General features: G+C 33.4%; 1 protein-coding gene across 7 annotated transcripts in view; it reads left to right on the top strand.

The window, feature by feature from the left end:
- Shab (Shaker cognate b) overlaps positions 1–23,094 on the top strand; it is a 183,897-nt gene that overhangs the window by 53,099 nt on the left and 107,704 nt on the right. The gene's annotated exons all lie outside the window — the stretch shown is intronic.

Here is a 23,094-nt window from a genome sequence, read left to right as displayed (position 1 = left end):
ATGTGATTCGTTGTGACAGAGGGGAGGGCTCAATAGACCTTAGATCGCGGTGCAAGCCACAATTTATTTCTATTTATTTATTGATGGTATTCTACTGGCTTATTGAAAGCCTTGCATATGCATTATTCTATTTTAAGCCTTCCAGAAATTACAACATCGAACAGCATTTTTAGAAAATGTATTACATTTAGAAGAGAAAAAAGGGCACTTGCAATTAAAAGCGGTCGTCGGTAAAAAAGTAAGGTCGAAACTAAGTTTAGAACAGAGAGATTTCTTTTTGAGTCAATACAAGCATATCACATGTTTTAAAGATGTATTCACTTCATGCCACAGTACTAGGGGTGATATCGGAATTTCTAGAAGTGTGAAATAACCAAAATGTTGACTGTTGAATAAGGTGATAATTTCACTGTAACCAGTAATTCCAAAAATATTACGTAAAATAAGTGTAAAATTACTACAGCTATAATACTGCTTTCATTATTTGCTTTAGACTTAAATATATTATTCAAAAAATATAATTTATTAACCACATTTTTATGTTGCTGTTAAATTTAACAATTCTCATATGTTTACATAACTTGGCGACAGCTGTTGAAAAACCACATAAATTTAATCTCCATATTATGTAAAAAGCTTCAATTTATTTCTGTTAAAATTGCATGCATGTTTTGTAATAAATTTTTAAAACGAACGCACACACAAATACAAGCGCATAGTAAAGAGCTGACGTGACTGCAATTTGTTTTGTGACCAAAGAATACATACAAAAACATGCATAATGCATGTCTACACACACATATGTAAATATTGTGCATGCATACTAATAGTAATGGTTTTGCGCCGCTGGGAGACCTGTAAAATGCAATTTTCCACGCAGCTGCTTCCAAACGCATACTGCCTTGCAGCATTGTTCATGGCAAGCCTAAAGCGCTTTTGCACTCATGCCTGCAAACATACATAAACATATTTGTAAATATTACATATGTATATATATATGGGTGGTGTGTGTGTTTTTAAATAAATATGATACTTGCTCCCGCACACGTGTAGACTGGCAAGCGCACCTAAACGCCTACACAAAAGCATCGAAACTCTTCAGGGACGTTGAGTTGACTGCAGTCGCGCGTCACTGGTGATTTTGAGAAAGCGTCAGAGCGCTGCAGCATGTTGCAACTGCATGTTGCTGGCTGTGTACCAGCGCGCTCGCAAACTAACTACAACAAAAGGCCTAATTTGGCATGGTAAACGAGTCGACGTGCAACACAAGTGTTCAGGCGTAGCATACTTTTAGGGGTAAGTTGAGACAGAGTTTGGAATAAACTGTGGCATTTACTGGAGTGGAGGTCAAATTTTAAGAAATATATGAAAAAATATATTTTTATGGCTTGCTGCATATATTTATGAGTGACTTAATAAATTTCTGTTTAAGTCTACATTTTTGTTGAATATTTAAGGGCTGATTAACTTATATTATTTGACTTCAAACAAATAATGTCGAAAAAAATTAATAAAATATTGAAATTTCTTAAAACTTATGCAACCAATTGCCGAAGCCACTCTGATTGCGGTTTTGAACGCATCAACCACCTCTTCATGTATTGAAAAAGGTTCCTAGATTATCGTTTACGTACGGGAACATAAATAAGTCATTCGGTGCCAAGTCAGAACTATACGGTGAATGATACATCAAATCGATGTTTTAATACTCAAAAATGCAATCGTTTCATTCGATGTATGAGAGCTTGCATTGTTGTGGTGAAGAATGATCCATCTTCGACGGTTGATTTTCCTGATCTCTTGAAAGACAACTGGCAAACAAATGGTTGTGTGTTACTCAGAATTTACTATCCTGCGTTTTTCTAGTGGCATAGTTGAAAAATGTCTAGTTTTTCCAATAAAAAAACAGGAAACCATTGGCTTGAAACCGCTTCGTGTGCGAACAACTTTTGTTGGATTCGGCTCAACTTGAAACACCCATACATTCGACTGCTGTTTATTTTCGGAATCATACGTGTAAATCCACGATTTATCATCTGTCACGATGTCATAGACGTGTTTCGAAGCACCACCATCGTAATTTTTTAACACTTCTCTCGACACGAGACTTTTTTTGAGTGATGGACAAATTGTGTGGGATCCAACGTGAACAAATTTTATTTTTTATAATCAAATGTTCATGCAATATTGAATGTATGATGCTCCCGAATGTCTATAGTTGGTTTAATCTCACGATAGGTCACATGACGATCTCGCAATATTAGTTTACGCACAGCTTCAATAGTTTCCGAAGCAACAACTGATTTTGGACGACCTTCACGAAACTCGTCTTGAAGTGATCTACGACATCGATTGAATTTACCATCGATAGACACTGCTCCTTGATGGAGCCTAATCACTATAAATTGAAATAAATTGATCGAGGCACTGTTATTGAGTTAATTCACGATGTTAAGATGAATATTTTAAGTTACTATAAACAACACGTGTCGCTCGTTTCAGAAGAACGGCAGGGGAGAATTGCTTTATTTACAAGGTATTTTGATCAACGTTGTGAGTTTCACCAAAAGTAGTACTTACCATAAAATTATGATGACGTCCTTTTTCACAAATATTTATTTCTTCATAGTGTAATGTTCACTCTGATCTGACATTTCTAAACAAAACAAGTCTGTACTAGTTCTAAATTGAAATAAATGACGTCTAAAGTATTTGTTCTCCTAGAAGTCGAAAAAATTTAGTTATTTCAAAACAAATATTGGAATTGTGGTGAATATTTGAAATAATATCATAATAGTTTACACGAGCTATAATAATATTTAAATTGCTATGGAAAGTGTTCAGGGTATTATAGTAGTGATAATTGTACCATACGGCAAAATGGACTTTTTTTACTGGTATTTCTAGTAATAACTCATTTACGAAATTAGAGCGAAAATATTTCGAGTTTGAAGCCTAGCATCGAAAAGGAATTTATTTTTTTTTTCTCAGGACTCAACTTCTTGAAAAAAAAAAAATATAAATTGTCAGAAGAAAGAAAGCGTCCCTAAATTTGTTACATAGTGTTATACACATCTGCCACAATCACTTTATTACCACTAATCCATTCATAATGACGCTAGGTCGCATTGACCTCTAAATTATATATTTACACAATTCATTTTCAAAATTTATCCGCATAGATATTTAATAAAAATGCAATAAAATCATGCGCGGTAATTAATTTTTTGTATAAAATTCCACAGCTGATCGCAGTGTCCCAGTGACCCGGCGCCATCATTCACAAATTCATTTTTACATCGCTGGCGCTCGGCTCATTCCAATTGACTAATGGAAATATTACCATAAATTTAATTGACTTGTATTGATGTATATATTATAAATAGCGAGATGAATGACCACTTGCATATAAGAGTACAGCCACAATATGGCAAAAGACACAGGCATTATGTATGAAAGGCCACAATGTAAAACAGCACAACTCTATTCGACAAATTTCTTTAATTCGCATTTTTAAATTGTGATTTATAAGTTCAAAATTTTATTTTGAAATTTCTGAATATTTAAAATGTCAAATCAACATTTGCGAGCCATTTTTAATTTCTACAGTGGAGCGTAGTGCACGAATTGTTGGCAATAACGCATTTGCGTGCTAACTTGACTTATGCGCTTTCGGCTTGCGCCCACAAATATGCGCATATGCTAATTTCGAAATAAATGTAATCGCATGCGCGCATATTACTAATTAAAAACACGCATATTTCGTTGAAAACGCGCTATTTTTATGACGACGATGAGTGCGAGTTTGAATAACGAGCTCACGAAGTGAGAAAGCACAGTGGTTGCACTCGAGCGCATTAAATGAGTACTTCAAATTGCAATTTTAATTAATAAAATTCGCATATGTATATAAACAGAACTACAAATACCCGCATAAGTTATTTATAATTTAAAATGCATGCAATGTAATTTTTTTTTGTAAAATTCGCCTGGAATTCAGCGAAATTATTATTTTGTAAACATTGAAGTACAAAGCGGATTTCTCTGTGAAGTAGATGCTTGAATTATGACTGCATTTTTAGTGTATGTATATAATAAAGTAGAGAATATTCGCAATAATCGCCTGCTGTAGACGAGTGTGTTGAGCGCGCGCTTGCCATTCGGTGAGCTGATAGCAGCCTGAAAAGTAAACTCTAGAATTTTTAAGTAGGGTGTGAGGTAGCAGTCACAATTTTAAAGGAATTGGCAAGAGTTTCAGATTGGCATTAATTTTCATTTCACTCTTCGTTGCTTTCACCAAAATGTGACAAAATTTAATGAAAAAAAAAGGGTCCATAGGTATTTTCCAAATATCATATCACCAAATCACAAAATCCAAAAACCAATCAACTTGTATAATAGTCGTAGTAATTCGATTCGTCATTTCTCTGCTCGCTTCTGCTCTCTTGTCAAAAAAGTTACATGTAAAAGCAACAACAAGGTTATCAAGTTGAATTCGTAAAGGAGTCTATGCGTATACCTCATTAAAGTGGTATAGCCGTTAACTTCTAGGCTACCAAGTTTCCTTTTGCACATTTTACAACAGTTTTACTATTGTGAATGTCTCAAATGACAAATTAAAATACAAATATATATTATATTTGTTTTTGCTTTTAAAAATGGGAATCAATAATTAGTTAGGTCTAATATCCAGGAGATTGCTTTTAGAAAAACACAAATCCCATTATTTAGATTCTTATACTCTTCAAATAACACTTTTCGGCAGTTGTCTGAAGAATTAAAAATCTTTCAATAGTTAAACACTTAGTTTTGTAGTTTTTACAAAGGGATTTTAAAAAATGTGTGCCAATGTGTGGAACGTCGAAAATGTGTAAAAAATTTACCTCAAAAAGATACTAAGTGAAAAGAAAAATTTCTTCATCGAATAAAGAATCGAATCGCTTTTTCCTTTGTGCTAGAGCACAAGGTTGCAACGGCAGTACAGGTTTTTGGTACAGTTTGTTCGATTCGCTACTCTCTAACGCTTAACCAACTGAAAACAGCTATTGTTTTACTCAGTATTGGTAGCATGTTCTCTGTTACTTATGCTTAAGTTTTCTCGTAATAAAGAGAGTACTATTAGCCAGGACTAAATTTAGTGGAAGTATATGGCGATGTATTTTTATCTATACTCCCTAAGCGAGTCGCTCTTGCTGCATTTTGGATCTTAGAGAGTTGTCGCTTTTCGCTTCACTCATGTCAATCGATATAATTTGTATCAATCTTTGTGATGCTATAAATGTTTTACGAAACTCCTCCACTTCATTTCTTTAGTACAATGGTACGTTTATGTCGTCCTTAAAATTCTTCGCATTTATCATCTACTAGAGCCTTAATTTTGACCTATGCTCAGCTTAGCACCAATAAAACCCAAATTCACTTATTAAAATTTCAAAAATTCAACACTCTCGTTCAAAAATCAATGAATTCTCATGGCACTTTTTGATTAGAGACGGTGTTTATTTTAAGTATTAAGTTTTTTGAAAGCGGGCAAGAGACCGTCGCAGTTGACTCGAAAAATTCCAGAAAAGAGTTAAATCGCACAATCTTGGCACTCGACGCGAGATAATGCCCTCAAAAAAAATTTTCATCAATAAATTGATTGTTTCGTTGGCTGTATGGCATCTAGCGCTAAATTGTTAGAACCAAAGGTCGTCGACATTAACATCCTTTAATTCCGCGACGAAAAAGTGATTAGGTAGACAAAAACTTTCTTAGAGTAGCCTGCTATACTTCTGTTAACCTAAAAATAATATGATTACCCGTTTATAAGAAAAAACTATTAAAAAAAATTAATAAGCTTCTCATGTTAGATAATCCGATGCACGAGCATACTTGGCCCATATGTCCGCTATGCCACAAACAAATGCCAAATTATGACACATGACGAAGATTACTCTCTGTTGTTTTATTTTTTATTTTCTTTTTTTCTTAAAGCGAAAGCCTGAACATGGATGCTGCAACTAATTAGAAAGCGCTTTGTTGTCTACTTATGATTTGCAGAAACGTGGCGGAGAGCGCTAATGGTTGTGTTGTACCGATATTATTGGCAAGGTACAAAATCGTAAATCGTGTATTCGCATTTAACGACAACTAAACGATGAATTTAAAGTGCGCTGTTTAGCTGTCAGTTGATTGTCACGGCAAAACACGGCAAAACACTGCAAATAAATGCCAAACGCCAACGCAAACTTATAAATATACACACAACAACAACAATGCGCTAAATGTAGGTATTACTGCGTTTACATGGGAACTCTTTTGTCGCCATGGGAACTCATTATCGGCAAAAAGTAGCAAGAATAATCCAGAAACTCGAATCGATTATTTCTGTCAATCCTTTTCCTTTCCATTCCCAGGAGTCCATCTAGACCGGCATCTAACATGGTCCCATCATATCGAGGTCAAATTAACGACCATTAAGAATAAATCCGCTCAAATGCACTTGATTATTGGTCCTAATTCAACACTAGATCTTGAACACAAAATTCTTCTATACAAGTGCATTATAAAGCCAATATGGACCTACGGCATCCAGCTTTGGGGCAGTGCTTGCGCGTCTAATGTCCAGAAACCGGTTTGCATTACAAAAGAGTCCGTGTGTGAACTGACACTATGTAAATTTATTTAGTATGGTATATATTTATGGATTTTTGTGTGTGTATGTTTAGTTATGCACGATAGATATTGTATAGCGATAAACATGTGTGAGTGTAGATTTTTACAGGCCTTTTGCCTCTAGGCGCTGTTGTGATAATACTTTCATTATTATAAACATGTTTTGTCGCTCTGCTGGCACTGGGCCCAGTCGATTTTTTTCTAGCATGCGGAACTGTCTCCCTCGCTCATGTAAAAGCGATAAATAACTATTAAAATTTGTGTAATCATAGTTTTCCATAATTTACTTTTATGTGTCCACATATTTTCATATTGCTATTTTAGCTAAAATTGCTCTCAAAGCTATAGGTGTACGTGTTGGGGAGTTTTGAAGGTGACGGTCTATAAAAATTTTCACAACTTGAGGTTATGGCATGCAAATGTTTATTCCAATAAATGTTAGTTTTTATCGTATGCAATGATGTGTTATGAAGAGATTTGAATACTTCTTAACATCAATTTATTGCCGAAAGTTGTTTCTAACAGGGTCGCCAAGCGCTGTTCAATAATAAAACACCAGCAGGATTTGTTTAATATACTTATACGAGTATTTGTGATATTTATTTGTGTATGAGAGCGATTAAAGCTTTTAAGAAAATTTAAAAGAAAATTTATTTATCAAGCGAAACAGTAAAATGTACCCGAACTGAAAAAAAACTATATTTTCACGAATATCAATATAAATCTTTATAATCGCCTACACAATAGGCTCCTGAGCCAATACAAGCATGATCAATTCATAAGAGATGTCGTTATCTCTGTTATCTCTCTAATGCCTACACGATGATCTTAAAGTGCTGTCGTTATTAACAGAGGTGGATGAGACAAGTTTTCAATGATTTCACAACCTTGACTGAATCTTTTTGCTACTCAATTACTTGGATTTAGTTTGGTTTATCAACTAAAAAAAATAGTTTTTCGGATAATACCAGACCTTTTTATAAGAATTAGGTCTAGAAAAAATCAATCGGAGTGCTTTCGAAAATTACAAAGTGCAGTAAAATCAACTTTTTTTTTAGTATTATAAAATGCATGGTAATTTTTAGATACAAGCAGATCACTCCATTTTCCATCCCACTTAAAGTAAGAAGACCTCAAATATGTAGACGATGAGATGTGAACATCGAACTTCATAGGGAGCAATTTTATAATATTTTAAAAATGTATACAAAGGTATTGAATCAGTCTTGAATATGAAGTTGGAAAATGAGGTTTAATACCAAAGAGCCTTAACAGAGGCGGCATTCTAAATAATTGTTTGTTGCAAAATCAAATAGAGCATTGCTTTCTTATCGAATCGTATAGCCAGTGGCATTTCGATGTAAAACTTATTTGCTTTCGTGTTCCAGGTTCTTCATTTCTCACATCAAAATCATTATATCTGAACCGTTGAAACCATCTTTTGCATGGTGCTTCTGATAGAGCGTAATCACCATATGCCTCGACAAGCAATCGAAACGACTCTGCAGCACTTTTCTCCAAGTGGAAACAAAAAATCAATGCTTTCCGCAAATCATCGCTTTTCGGTACAAAATTTGACATCTTCAACACAATGAAAAAATATGATATATTTGACAGATGTCATGCCAACTAAACAGAGAAAAAATTAAAGCTCGTACACAACAAATGTTCCCTCCTAAAACATTTGCATCTTTCAAAGTCGGGCCAGTATTTTGGATATATAATTTTTTTTTCAAAGATCCGACATTGTCCTCTAAAATTATTGACGATATTTTCAATAAAAACAATTTCGAAATTCAGAAAAAATATTTAAATTTTGGAGGCTAACTTCGATAAACAAAGAAATTCCTTTTTTACTCAATCTTTCCAAAAATGGGTTTAGTCAAAAACCCAGCCGAGTATTTTAGTATTATTAGAGTATATTAATATAAATCAGACAATGTTGGCTTAGTAACATAACTAACAACTTTAAGAAGAAAGAAGTATTATTTATAATTTATATACCATAAGAAGATATTATATTTACTACCTACCATGGCGTATACGTAACACGTACTTCATTCAAAGAACTAAACTTTATTTACCAATTTATAGTATATCTCTAACTTCAATTGAGTTCCAGCCATGCATTTTCATTTCAACTTGCATCATCTTATTCAATTTAGTGTTGTTTTTTTTACTTCTATTCCAAAACAGTTGTCTCCACAGTCTTATATTATTTCAAATACTTTGCTTTCTGCCATATACAAAACTCTCTTCGCACCACACTTCTCTTCATCATTCACACTCTTGCTCTCTTTGTTGTTTATGACAGGAAAAAACAAAAAACAAAAAAAAAACGCGCCAAGTGCTGGCAACATCAAAGGCCTCCTAAAATAGGTCGGCCTCAAATTCGCGTCATCAAATTTGCAAAATTCAATGACGTCATTGGTTGTGCTTTGTGCTTTTCTGTGCTCATTCGCAGCGAAGCATCAGTGAGAGCATTCTTTATTAGAGTACTCGTGTAGTACTCGCATTTTTCCACAGTGCGCATGTCCGCTTTGTTTGCTCTCTTTTGTTTGTAGTGCCCAGCAATGCCTCGGATATCTTTGGCATGTCCCACTTCTTTCCCCTTTGCGTGCTCACTGGAATATTTGTTGTTTTTGTGTCTTTTTTGCGTTTTCCTGATTAGATTATTGTCATTGAGGAAATGCTTTGCGTTCACGGCGATTATATTTCGGAATGTGTTTTCTAGTATGTTTCAACATTAATGAGGTGTATGAGTTATTTGGATAAAGTAGAATGTAGAGTACTATTTATTTTAATTTCGATAAAAACAATTATAAAGGATAATTAAGGCTAACTGCTTAAGTAACTAAAATTTTTATTAATAACAGCTTATTTAAATATAAACTTCTATATAAACATATATGTAAATAATAAGAAACATAAAGATTAATTTTGATATTATTTAAATGTTATTCATTGCTTCAAATTGTTTCAACCAGCTTCAATTTTTCTTAGCTTAAGACCAGTGTAAAAAACCTTTGTTAATCCACTTAAAAAGTTGGCCTGGTCAGACCATTCTACTTAAGGGACTATACACACTTGAGAATTTCTAAAACTGGTTTAATTTTTGGAAGTATGTGGAATGTGTAGGTACATATAGTTGAGAATATTCTCCACACACCCGACAAACTGTTTCGTTGATATGAGCCAATTTACAAGCCAATTTATCAAAAATCCAAATTTTGACTATTACTTCGAGCATAACCAGTATTCAGCTGTAGTAATAACACATTTTTTTGGCTTATGGATGTGAGGTAATTTCAAGCACAAAAATCTTCCTCAGCAACAGACACCATTTTTCAAAGGTCCTCCTGAATATCCGCTACAGGATCAAAAGAATCCAAATTGTTTAAAAATTAATCGCTGATATTTAAATTTCACGCGACGTATTCAAAAAGTAATGGGAATATTCATTTTTTGAAAAAAAAAAATGTATTCCTTCGTCGACATTAATGTTGCCGCCTTCAAAATAGTCTTCATTCGATATTATGCACTAATGCCAGCGCTTCTTTCAATCGTCGAAACACATCTCCAATTCGATTTTTGAGTTAGCCTTTAACTTTTTCAGCGTTTTTTATCTACATATCTCGTAAAACGATAGCCCTTTAAAGTTGTCTTCATTTTAGGAAATAGAGAAAATTCGCAAGAAGCCATGTCAGTATTATTTTTGACCAACAATTCACGAACAAGCAACGAAGTGTCAGCTTTTAACAAACGAAGATTGCCAAGCCTATAAAAACACACCTAACCTTAGAGGCTGCTACGGGCAAAGTAAGCAATGAATACAGCTGAAAATTGTATCATAATTCAGTGGCATGTATATCAACAGAATAAAAAAAATATATTTTGATAATTGGAATCTCTAAGCTCGCGAAAAGTTGAATTTCAAAATTTTCTGTTTTTTTTTTTAATTCTGGTATACAATTCTTTAAATTTACATTATATTGTTTATTTATTAAATAAGAGGCCTCTTCAAAACAACTTCACAACATAGCTCGTTTTTTGTGATTTGTAAGTGGATGTAACCTCTTAAGCAAATCTTTAGTGGGCCTATAACTCTTATAAGAGTGTTTTTCCTTCTGATATATTCTAACTCTGTTGCAAAAAATAACAATTTAATTCACATGCATAGAAATTTCAGAATTTCCGCCAAGAAATTTCCAGCAAAATAAATTTTTTGTTTTTGTATCGAAAGCCAAGTAGATCCAGAAAAGAGACACGGCATATTATTTACTTGCTGGAATATTATAAATTTCCAAGGCGCACATACGCACACGCCTACAAACAAATTCATCCATACTTGTATGAGTTTTAACTTCATTTAAGCTTCCAGCAACCGTAACCTTGTTTATAGCGCGAGCTGCTTGAAAAGAGTTCACCGTTACCTGTGAATTTGCGCGTCTGCGCAGTGCATTTCGAAATATTTCTACGACATACCAGAAATGTCAATATGCGAGCAATGAAATAATTTTTTTTTGTTTTTTGGTGAAATTGTTAGGAAAGCAAATAATTTTTTGAGTGGAGCACCGCGTGTTTTTGGCCAGCCACAAAGAAAGTTTGTAGTGGATAAATTTATGCAGACAATGAGCGTGGCTAACGCACTCGTTGTGTGGGCGTTCAGCAGGCTTTGCTGTCAACGCGCACTTTGCTAACAATCATTCTAGCGCAATTTATGGATTCCAGGCACTTTAGCATTTCCTTTGCGCGCGTGGCTTAGATTTAATGTGCTCATGGCGCGCAGTCAGATAATAGAAGCGAAGCTTTATGCTTTATGTAAGCTTTAGAAATAGTTATGGATATTTTTACGCTTTTTTATTTCAAACTTTTATCCCATTTTTTTTCTATTTTAAATATATGGCTTTCGAAAATAACTTTTCTTTATATTTCTCTAAGCTTCAATTTATTTATTATCTACCATTTACTTTCTCCAAAGTTCAACAGTACTAAAAGTCGCTTCTCAACTACTACTTAGACACAATATAAATATCACTTCTCCCAAGTACCATTGACTGTGTGCACCTTCTTACGCTTATTTGATTTTCTTTCTTCACAACAACATTTTGTTTTGCTTACTTCTTTATTCCATTTTATTCACGTCGTTCGCTGGCATGACCTTTTGTGTTGCTGTACTCTACTACTCGACATTAATAAGTTCATACGACTAACATATATATAAACATATGTGAATATTCCCCTAGCTCTGACGCGCATCGCTGTCTCCATAAAGACTGTGTCATCGTCGTCTATGGGCCACGGTATCCTTGCCAACGCACCCTAGGCATGCCAGCCAAGTTGTCAGCATCGTATTTTACTATGTTGCCGCCTTTGTCTGCGCTGTAAAATGGATTTATAGCAATATGCTTTGTCGGTGACATTTTGACATGCGTCGTCAGTGGAACCTGAAAGGATATGCATATTATTCACGCTTCGTGCTTGTATTTATGTACATACAATATGTATTAGGGTGATGCGAGAAAAAAATTTGTTTTTTCTGCTTAGCCTGAGGATAAAATTTGTACATTATAAATACAAAATTTTTAGACAAAAAAATTTTTTTTGGTTTAAACTCTTTACATTTATGTATAAATTACCGAATTTGACGGTTTTGGACTCAAAACTCATATTTTAACGCTTAATGAAAGCATGTTGTCGTTTAAGACTTTTTTTAAAACTCCAGTAATGACCAAAAAAAATTTTTTAAGTTGGTAACTTTTAATTGACCAGAAAGAGGACTATTTTCGAGATGTTAAAAAAAAAAATTTTTTCGCTCCACCCTAATATGTATATTTGTATATATTCATTCAAAGTTGCGCACATGTAATTTTATTTTGTATGATTTGAGTGTTTATAACATCTTTTATTCACTTCAAAGTAATACGCTACTTCACAACTCGCTCGGGTTCAACGTGAGTCTTTTCAATGCGTTCCTTAGACATCCAAGAGAGTTATTTGTATAAGACTGTTATTATAAATGTCAATCAGCCGCAGAACATTAAATATATCTATGTATGATGAAATTAGCATGAAGAGGAGTTGTATTAAATTTCTTCATCTTATTTTGTTTTGTAAATTTATATATCAGAAATTTTAAATCAGTATGCAGTTATTTATTAAAAGAGGAGAATATGTATTGAATGTGTAATAAATTTAACAGAAATCATAAAATGACTAACAAAGTAATTAGTAAACATATAAAAAAGATTTTTGGAAGTAACATAAACCTTAAACATTTATGAATAGACATATGTGAATTATAACTTGCAAATATTCTAGAATGAGCCTTCTCGCGTATTTTTATCATGTTGTGTTAAATTGAAGATCAAGAAGTTCTCAAGGGAAGAAATATGGGTTTAGACGGCTCAGACATACACTTTTTTATTTCATAAATTGTTATTAAAATTTGATTAGATTAAAATAAGATTTTTTTATTTCATAAATTGTTATTAAAATTATTAAAAAATGTGTTCTACAATTATTAACGAAATTTTCTATCATGTTTCGTCAAATTGAAGATCAAGAAGGTCTCTAGGGAGGAAATACGGCTTCAGACCGTTTAGACAGAGAATTTTGTATTTCATAATTTCTTAGAAGAATTTGTAAAAAATATGTTCCTAAAATTTTTAACGATTATTTCCACCTTGTAATAAGAAACTTAAAACGACTTTTTCGATCATCACTTTTTTCATAATATTGCGCTATATATATATTAACCTAAAATCAGATTTTTGTCACTATTTCACATGTATTTTGGAAAAAAAAAAAAATTAACAAGAAAAGGAAATAAAACATGAGTTTTGGGTTTTGATTCCTGTAGTTTAATTTCCCATTTTTAAAGTGCAACTCTTTATCGTTTCAAGTTTTCTGATCGCATTTTACATGTCATATGCAGCATCACAACTCCCTACAAGCGACCATTTTGTTAATCAGTAAATTTCTTACAAAACCATGAGTTTGCTGATTTACATATTGACTTCTTTTTATTGAATTATAAAATTTATAAGAACAAAATTGCCTTAAAATGATCAAATTTTAGCGTTTTTGTAGAGCATTCAATTTTGGAGGAGAGACTTTCTTAAAGGTGTCTAAGCACCTAATTTTTAGAGTAGCAAGCGAAAAAAATAATATTCGTTTCCTTTTTTTTTGGAGTCACACTAATTTATATTATACTGTAATAAGAAAGTAAAAAACGTTATAAAAAAACGATTCTTAAATTCTTAATTTACTGCCTTAAATCAATTTAATCCACTTTAAGGTAATCCCCGTCCGATAGTACTCACTTTCAGTATTCGAAACAGTCGGAATAGTCTTTTTCCAGTATAGCTTTCAAGACATTCTTCTATTTGGTTTTAATCTCCTCAATCCTGTCAAAATGGCGTCCGTGCATTGGTCTTTTGAGTTTGCTGACTAGTCAAAAGTCGCACGAAGCCAAATACGCCGAATACGGTGGTTGCGGAACGATATTAGCGGAGTTTTTTGCAAAAAAGTCTCGAAAACAGTGTACAGTATGATATGGTCCATTATCGTGATGGAGGAACCAAGACTTATTCGCCTATAATTTTGGTCGTTGGATTGCTTGACGCATAACGCTCAAATAATATTCTTTGTTGCCAGTTGGGCACGGCATAAGAAATTCATAGCGCACCAGTCACCTCTCCTTACTTTTTGATAACAGGTTTATGTAGGTTAGGTTAGGTAATTTTTAATAACCGAAATCGAATTATTTTTCCGATAATTTTCATTTGGCTTCATAAAACCACACACTCTTGCTTTGATAGCTTTTAGTATCACATAGAGGAAACGCTGTGCTAATCTTACTGTATATAAGACCATGTAATGCTCTTTTGTAAAGAGAAAAAATCTGGTGCAGTTAAAATGGTATCATATGGGAAAGAAGGCGTGGTTGTAGACCGATTTTGCCAATTTTCAAACTGTAACATAATGATGCCAAAAAAGTGTTGAGTACGAAATGTGATTCATTGGTCAAAAAGTTACAGAGATAAGGAGTTAAACAAAAAAGTGGGCAGTGCCACGCCCTTTTTACAAACACGTGTACGTTGTGGGAGTACAAAAAACGACGCCATAGTAATTTTGTTAATCAAATTTATTCCTGCATCCATAATAACAAAATAGGGTAAACACGGCGTATGAGCAATTTCTAGTAGATATGAAGTCACAAATGTATACACCAAGCAATACTTATGCTTAAGTATTATGGAAAGAGGAAACTGTACACATCAGGATATTAACCTTTTGTAAGACAATACTTAGTAGCAACGGAAATCGTAATAGTAAAATAATATATTTAGGATATTCGTTTGCAAAGCTACTTACCATAAAAACTTTTGATTATCATTTGTCTAACTAAAAACATACAACTGCTCAGAATTTTCATTTCCACTGGCTTTTCGTATGCGCCCTTTACATAACCCCGAAAATAATTGACGTCATTTACATACAATCTCATTCTTTACCCTTACTCACACAAAAACGTCTTTCGGATTTAACCAAAGCAAAGTGTCTGCTTGCCGTCAGCGCACGTGAAATACACCAATTTGGCTGTGGCTCAACGCTGAACTCGATATTATACAAACAAATAAATCTTGAGGGCGAGCAAGTTCGTAAGTCTAAAAATCTATTTTTAGCCATATACAAAAACGCCGCCATACAAGCGATTAGCTTGCCAGTTCAGGCTTTCTCTGTGCCAGCTTCCCATTGCTATTCTTTGAACGGCATCTCTCGCGCCTTAAGTTGATGGAAAATTGTGAAAATGCCTTTTATGCGTAAGCAGCAGTAAGTATATAACGGTTTCGACATAGATGCACACAAATAAACGTAAGTGGATAGTGGAAGGAAATTACTTTTCGCCATTCACATGCGTCTTTTTAGAAAAGCAGATTTCAGCAGATTTGTCAACCTACGAGTAGCGCTCACTTTTGTACTAGTTGAGGACTCTAAATAAAAATCCAGGAATTACCGGTTATCACAGACGCAAGCATATATAGTACATACATGTGTATATGAAGGTATGTATTTATGATGGCACTCTGACACTTGCGGTCATGTATCCTTGTTCGAGTGTTGACTTAGCCCTTATGGCTCGTTTGGTTGTGCGAAATAGGTTTTCCTAAGGCTTAGTGTTTATACATATGTTGTTGTAAGTAAGTGTGCATTTGTGAATTTAATTGGCTACTGAAAGCATTATACCATATTAGGTTACAAATAGTTCAAGTTGTCCGCGTCAACCTTTTCTTGAAATTTCGGTTTCACAAAAAATGTACCTGTGCACATATAAACTTGCTTGTGCTTAAGTCTATTTAAACTAGTTTTTTAAAGTATGTACTTATATAATTTAAGTTTTTCTTTTACATATATAAGTAGTTTAGGTGTATAATCATACTTTAATAATAAAATAGCTGAACGTGTGCTGCATTCATTGCTTAATGCGCTAGAGAACTTTCATTCCATCGTTTTATAAGATAGATACAAGTCGCTGAAAGTGCTAAAGGTTAACTGAAAAATCGAGTTTGAGAAGTGTTTCGACGATAAGAAGAAGCGCTCTCATAAGTACATAATATCGAATAGGGACTATTTTGAAGGCGACTCTACATTACTGTAGATAAATAAATAAAATATATTATAAATAAATATTTTTTTCAAAATACCTAAATTCTCGCTATTTTTTTAACATATCTTTCACTTATGTAGGTTAGAAAAAAAATTGTTAGTATTGATTGTAGTGCTAAATAACCATTACTTAACTGAGTCAGGAATCGATATACAAGTTGGAAAACATTATATTATATTATCTTTTTTTTATTAAAAGTTTTCTATTATAACACATTTATTTATTTGAAAGAATTATGTAACTTTTCGTATAACTATTAGAGGCATCAGCGGGTTGAATTTTAATTAAAATTTCTATTATGACTTATGTTGATCTGTCATAATTTACTCGAAATAGTGATATGAATTTGAAGACTAGAATAAGTTACAGCGATGCAATAATTTCAATTTGACGATAATTTTTTTTGTTTGTATTTCTTTAAAAAAAATTTTTTTTTCAGTTGTTTAAATAATAATACGAGTTAAGAAAGAAAGTAAGACATTTTAAGTTGTTTTTGACAGCATCTTCACATTTGTAAGAGAAGTAATCTGATTTAATCTAATTGTAACCCAGGTGGTAAGCATATTGAACGAACTAATGATTGTCTTATATATGTCTTACAAATGATTTAACTAAAGTGGAGTTGAGAATAACAGACACCGCTTTTCTTGGAAAGGTTATTAAAAAGTCGCTGTTAAGCTGAGGATAATAAATTTATTAAAACAATCAAAAAATAATAATGTTTGAGACAGCCTGCTGAAAACACCAAAATGTGCATATATAGTAGTTGTTTTCGCTTCACAAATACCATACTCACTAGAGAATTTTGCTCAAAACGCTTAAAGTATTTGTGACAAAACAGTATTCAAATCTACCACATTTATTCTACTAATTACGTATTTAATATTTTTTATCAAATTAAAAACATATGCAAAGAAAAATCATTTAACTCCATTCATCTTTGAACCTAGAATTGTAACACTCTTAGTAATTATCATGTCAAACTGCTGAAACTAATTACAAAATGTGCACACACGTTCTATTCATCACAAAAACTTTCTTCCATAATCAAGTTCGTTGATGAAAAAAGAAGTAAAGAAACGCGACAAAATGCTTTTCTTCCCTTACCTTCAGGCCGCCATACGCGCTCGCTAGCCTCACGATTAGCCACATTCTCGTTCGCAAAATCTCCATTCTACTGCCTGAATCGGCCACAGCTTACTTTAACGTAATCAACTTTGAAGTAATTAATATATTTTAGTGACAACTAAGAAACAGAGACAAAGTCAGCAATTAATATTTGTCTTCAAAATGCAGATGTTGCAAAGACCTAATTTTTTTTTAATAATTTCATTTATTAATCGATATATAGACTTATTGTATATTCATATTACTTTTAGAATATAAGCAATTTTCGTCAAAAATTTTAGGCTAGCAACAATTAGCAAGAAAAATCAAGTTTTCTTTTTTTTTAATTTATATGATTGATTGACACTTTTTTTTTGCTCAATTTCTGATTTTTTGTTCCTCTCTGGCTCTAGACTTAAACCTAAAAGACTGTCACCCCATGCTGTCTTCCCGACCCACTTGGCTGACACGCGCATCCGTTTCAGTGAGCACATCTTTTTTTTGTGAGCAGCATAATGCTCCACATGTGGTCTTTTTAAGCTTTTCTTCTGCATTTTATGTTCCTTACGGTTTTTTGTACTTGACTTGACTTGACTTAGGAGCATATGTGCCAAGCTAAAATTCATTTTCACTTCGCTGAGTCGAAATTGCAATATTTTTGCAATTTGTTTAAAAAGCGACATAAAGGCTATACACATACATGTATATAACTGTATAATTATATCATGGTATATACACCGACCTGAAAAGAATCTGAAAGAGAATAGAGAATAGAATAGAGCAATAAATATATAAAAGCTTACGAAAATATCGGGCAATACACCCAGCATTTTTCTAGCATGAAGACTAAGCTTGCGATATTTATGCATATATTTACAAGTTTGTCTCTCTTAAGTCATGTAGTTCTAGGAAATATATATACTTTCTTAGAAATAACTTTAATATATTGTACTTCGAATTTTTTCTTAAGCTACGATTAAAGATGCGCTGAAAATTGTATAATGGCGAATCGAACAAAGAATTAGCATAACTCGAACAGATACACATAGTTATAGAGAAGCTGTCTTCGATTCGCCAAAATTTGAAGAGTAGCGGTGTAAACACACAACTGGTATAAATGTTTCATTTGATATAAACTTAGAAACAGAATAATGAGATTTTATATCGCTTTGTAAAAGAACTATCATACTCTTTTATATAAAAATTGTACTAGAAGAGTGCGGAGTTTTAATGTAGCTATCATTCAATTGAACTAGTATAAACTTTTAGAAGCAGAATTAAGTGATTTTATACCACTTTGTTAAATAACTGGCATACTCTTTTATATAAAAATTATAATAGACGTGGACGGAGCTCAAATGTAGCGACCAAGGAAGTGGCGAATTGAATCCGCTACTAGCATAAACAAAGGGAAGCTGTCTTCTATTCGTCGCCAAAACTTGCAAAGTGGCGTAACGAACAACAATCGCCAAAAATCAAGTGAACTGGTATAAAGATATAGCGATAAAGTTAAGAGAGCTTATGCCAATTTGAGGTAGCAATCAAATACTCAGTCATTTTGAATTCAATTGAATGAATAGTTGTTGCTTTCAAACCTTGTTATAAAAGCGCAGGGTTCGAAAAAAGCGAGCACAGAAGCGCCAAATCGAAAATGGCTCTAATATATTTATAAAAAATACGTTTACTGTGCTTAACTCGCCACTCAACGTCTCCTCAGCAAAATTCCGTTTCTCCAATATTTGTATATAGACTATTTACATAAAACTGATTTTAATATTAAATTTCCAGTTTTGCAAACTCTTTCGCATACACACAAAAACTTCAGTTTATACGGTAAAATCACACTCCGCTGATTGTCGATTGCATTTTTGCTGCACACACGGCCAAATGCTTTGGCCGAAATCCAAACAAATAAAAAACTGAATAAATGTGAAAATTTGCAAAAACACGACAGCAAAGCAGAACAAAAGAAGACGCAAAAAGAATGCCGAAAGCGTATGGGACTGGCGCTGGTCGTTGATGGCAGCACGTTTTGCATACACAATCGTAAAGCGGCTAAAAACGCCAATTTCGCGCGCACACAAGCGTACAACGGTATTTCATGGCGATATGACGTCATTACTGGGGCATCAATAAAAATGCACTGTATTGTTATTATTTTACGCCAGCTGGGCAAAAGCGGCATAACCCGTTTGTTTAACGCTCGGAACAGCGTGTGTGGGGCACGATTTGTTTTCTTTTTTAAATTACAAACACATACATTTACGTTTCTATAATAGATCGATTTAAATATATACAATCGATATTTTATGTGTGAGTCGTAAACATTTATGAGTTCAAAGATTCACTCTACTTGCAACAATTTTTTACTAATTTATTAAGTAAGCAAATCAACAATGGTGGCGTTGTACGAAAACAAAAACAAGGAAACAATGTAGCGGGTAGTTTGAACGACCCTACATGCCGCAAGTGATGAGCGCCTAGCAACGATTACGATAAATAATCTGTGTATACATATGTACAATATATATTTATAAACATATATGTACAAGTATGTATGAGTATAGCAGCGGTTTGAATGGAAACTCGTAAAATTTTCTTATAACCACAAAAAAAAGAAAAAACAACAGTGTTAATATAAACAAAGTCTACAAATTTTATATGCAAAGTTGTTGCCATTTTTAATTGGAATTTTCATTAATTTTTTAGTAAATAAATTCTAAGCAATTTGTTGCAAAAATATTTATTATGAAAATAATACGAAATGGGTTTGTAGCTCACCAAAATTGATGTATATCTAGGGTAGATATATGTATGCATGTATGTTTGTACATTTGTTCGGTGCTTGGCGCCAAAGTACTCTCTTCAATTTGGCGATTAAGCAAATTTTCTTAGAGTGCTTCCTTTTGTTGTTGGCTTTTGATTTGAAAAATCATTTCGAAATCGCTTTTGTAGGCTTTTAGCATTCACCACACTTTGAAGCAGTACTTACATGCTTAGATGAAGGCTTACAAATATGAATACCATTGTCAATGTGTGTTTATTAGGGTGGTTCATAATTGTAGACAGATATTTACATTGCTTAAATCACACGAGAGTGGTGAGTCGAACAAGCAACTGCATGAATGTAACTAGTATAATAAAATAGAAATGAATCAACAAGCGATTGTACCATATTTATTAGGTATCGTCGTACTATTTCATATAGATTTGAAATATATCAATTTGTTGTTCATATATATTTACTTTTTGCCAAAAATTCAGACATATATATATATATATATATATATCGACACTTTTATATTTGAAGGTTTCACATAAAAATTCGCATCCGATTTAGAACAGTTATGGCCACCATTTGAGTGGATACAAAGTTTTCTGTATATGGTATACGTGAACTAGTTCCACAATTTTGATATCAATGAGATATGGATATGAAATTTCGCACACGCCCTTTTCTCCTCAAGAAGCTCCTCATTTGTCGGAACCGTCGATATCGGACTACTATAGCACATAGCTGCCATATAAATTGACCGATCTAGAATAAAGACAAAATTATTTATACCCTTGCTAGAAAAAATACACATGTGAAGGGTATAATAACATCGGTGCAGCCAAATTCCGGCAAATATATTTTGTCTTAAATACAACGAATTCCTGAATTCCTAGAATCACAGTAACTTCAAGATGCACTCATGAAAAAGAGGGTTCCGAGGATTGGCCTTTTAGCCAACATTTTGCATATTTTTTGTACATTGAAATATATGCTTAATAAAGCTTGAAAGAAAGAAAATTCGATCATCTCGCTATACGCTTAAAAGAAATTGTCAAAGTTAGATCTATTTTACGGCTCTAAACCGGCCTAACCCCTTATAAGATGCCACAGTTTTGAACCATTACATTTTTATTTCTAACACAAAATAAATATTTTAGAAACTTATATTTTTCGATTTTAATTCAGAGTTGATGCTTATATACATAACTTTGTAAGTATCAGGGTAGTCTTTAGAACTTTAGCTGTATTCATATATGTCTTAAGAATGTTTTAGCGTAATTCAAATTCACATATGATATCTTAATCAGAATAATAACACTGGAAATGCGCAAGGGAAATTATTTTATTTTATGTTCTTAAGGAACACACTAATGTTCTTGAATATGCATACAAATATACGTATACTCAAAAAGAAAGCAATAAGGAAGCAAAGCAGACTTTTGCCGCCACAACAATTTCGCACGCGCACCATTGAACCAAATCCAAAAACAGCAAGAACACCTTCTAATATTACAATAAATACGAGTATATACTATATGAATATGAAGTAGCGTGAAACAAACGCCAAATGATAAAATAGCAAAGGAAAACGCGCATATATTAATATAGGAAAAAAGCAGTTGGCATGGATTAAAATTACAAGAAAGATAAAAATTAAATATGAGAGCAAAGAAAACAAAACAAAAAGCAAAAAATACCAGGCACGTGCTTTAAATCACCCTCCCACCGACACCGCACCCACAAACGCCTGCACATGCTTGGTCACATTTTAGCGGTCTGTAACGTCATTTCTATTTAGTCTGTGTGTGTGTGTGTTTAAGTTAACGGCAATGGTTTGCCTGTTACGCAATGGCTGCTGCTGCCACCCGACCATGAATCTTCTATTGCGCCACTCATAATTGCTGACGTCGGCGCTCAAGTATTTGCGATAAAATCACGCATTAATACGTGTTAGGCACGCAATTCGATAAACGTCATGCTGCATAAACACAAATACGACAATAATTCATTAAAAATTCGGTTTTACGCCCACAATGTAAAGTAACTTCCTTATGCTTGGCTGCTTGTTATGTCCTCACTGCGCTTACATAACTTGGTGTATTATGGAAAGCGCTGATTGCGAATTCCTTCCAAATATACTTATATTGTATCGCAATTACTTACATTTTTAGTTATATCACATAAAACATACATATCTTAGGAGTTGTCAGAAAATGCCACTTGGTTGCTTAAATTGAAGCAAGTGAGATCTATAAGTTATAAATACGTTTCTTGTTTCTTTTTTTTATATTTATAAATATTTTGGAATCGAAAATATTTTAAAACAAGTAAAAACATTTTATAACCTTCACAAATACAAAAGGTTCTTTACAAGAATTTTATTCCGAATGTTCAGTTTGTATGGCAGCTATATGCTATAGTGTTCCAATATTGGCGATTTCGACAAATGAACAAAACTCAAATGAGTAAACCTCAGTGGCAGCTGCTTAGTGACGGCAGGTGACTTTTTCACTTTTGGAATCGAAAGAAAGTCACACAGCTCAAACCTAGAGAATGCGGTTGATGGGAAAGCCGTTCGTAGCCTAGTTCGAGCAGTTTGGCAATGGCGACGACAGAGATGCGGTATAAAGGTGGAAGGTCATAGTTGAATCGTCCAATAATTCGGGATAGTATAGCTCTTTACACTTCTCCAAATATTCGATGTAGATGACATCTTCTGAATTCTTGAAAACGGTGGCCTCCCGATCAACGGCCGGTAGCACAGTCTTCGTCATCTTCGAAGCAAAGTGGCAAGTATGGACAGTTTCTTGATCTAAAATGTCTGCTATGTTTCATGCAAAATCATGCAACGAATCAGAAACTCTCGCAAGTTGAGCTTAAA

This window comes from Bactrocera oleae, chromosome 6 (assembly GCF_042242935.1).
Source record: "Bactrocera oleae isolate idBacOlea1 chromosome 6, idBacOlea1, whole genome shotgun sequence".
In the NCBI taxonomy this organism is placed as follows: domain Eukaryota; kingdom Metazoa; phylum Arthropoda; class Insecta; order Diptera; family Tephritidae; genus Bactrocera; species Bactrocera oleae.
This window is presented reverse-complemented; position numbering and strand designations above follow the sequence as displayed.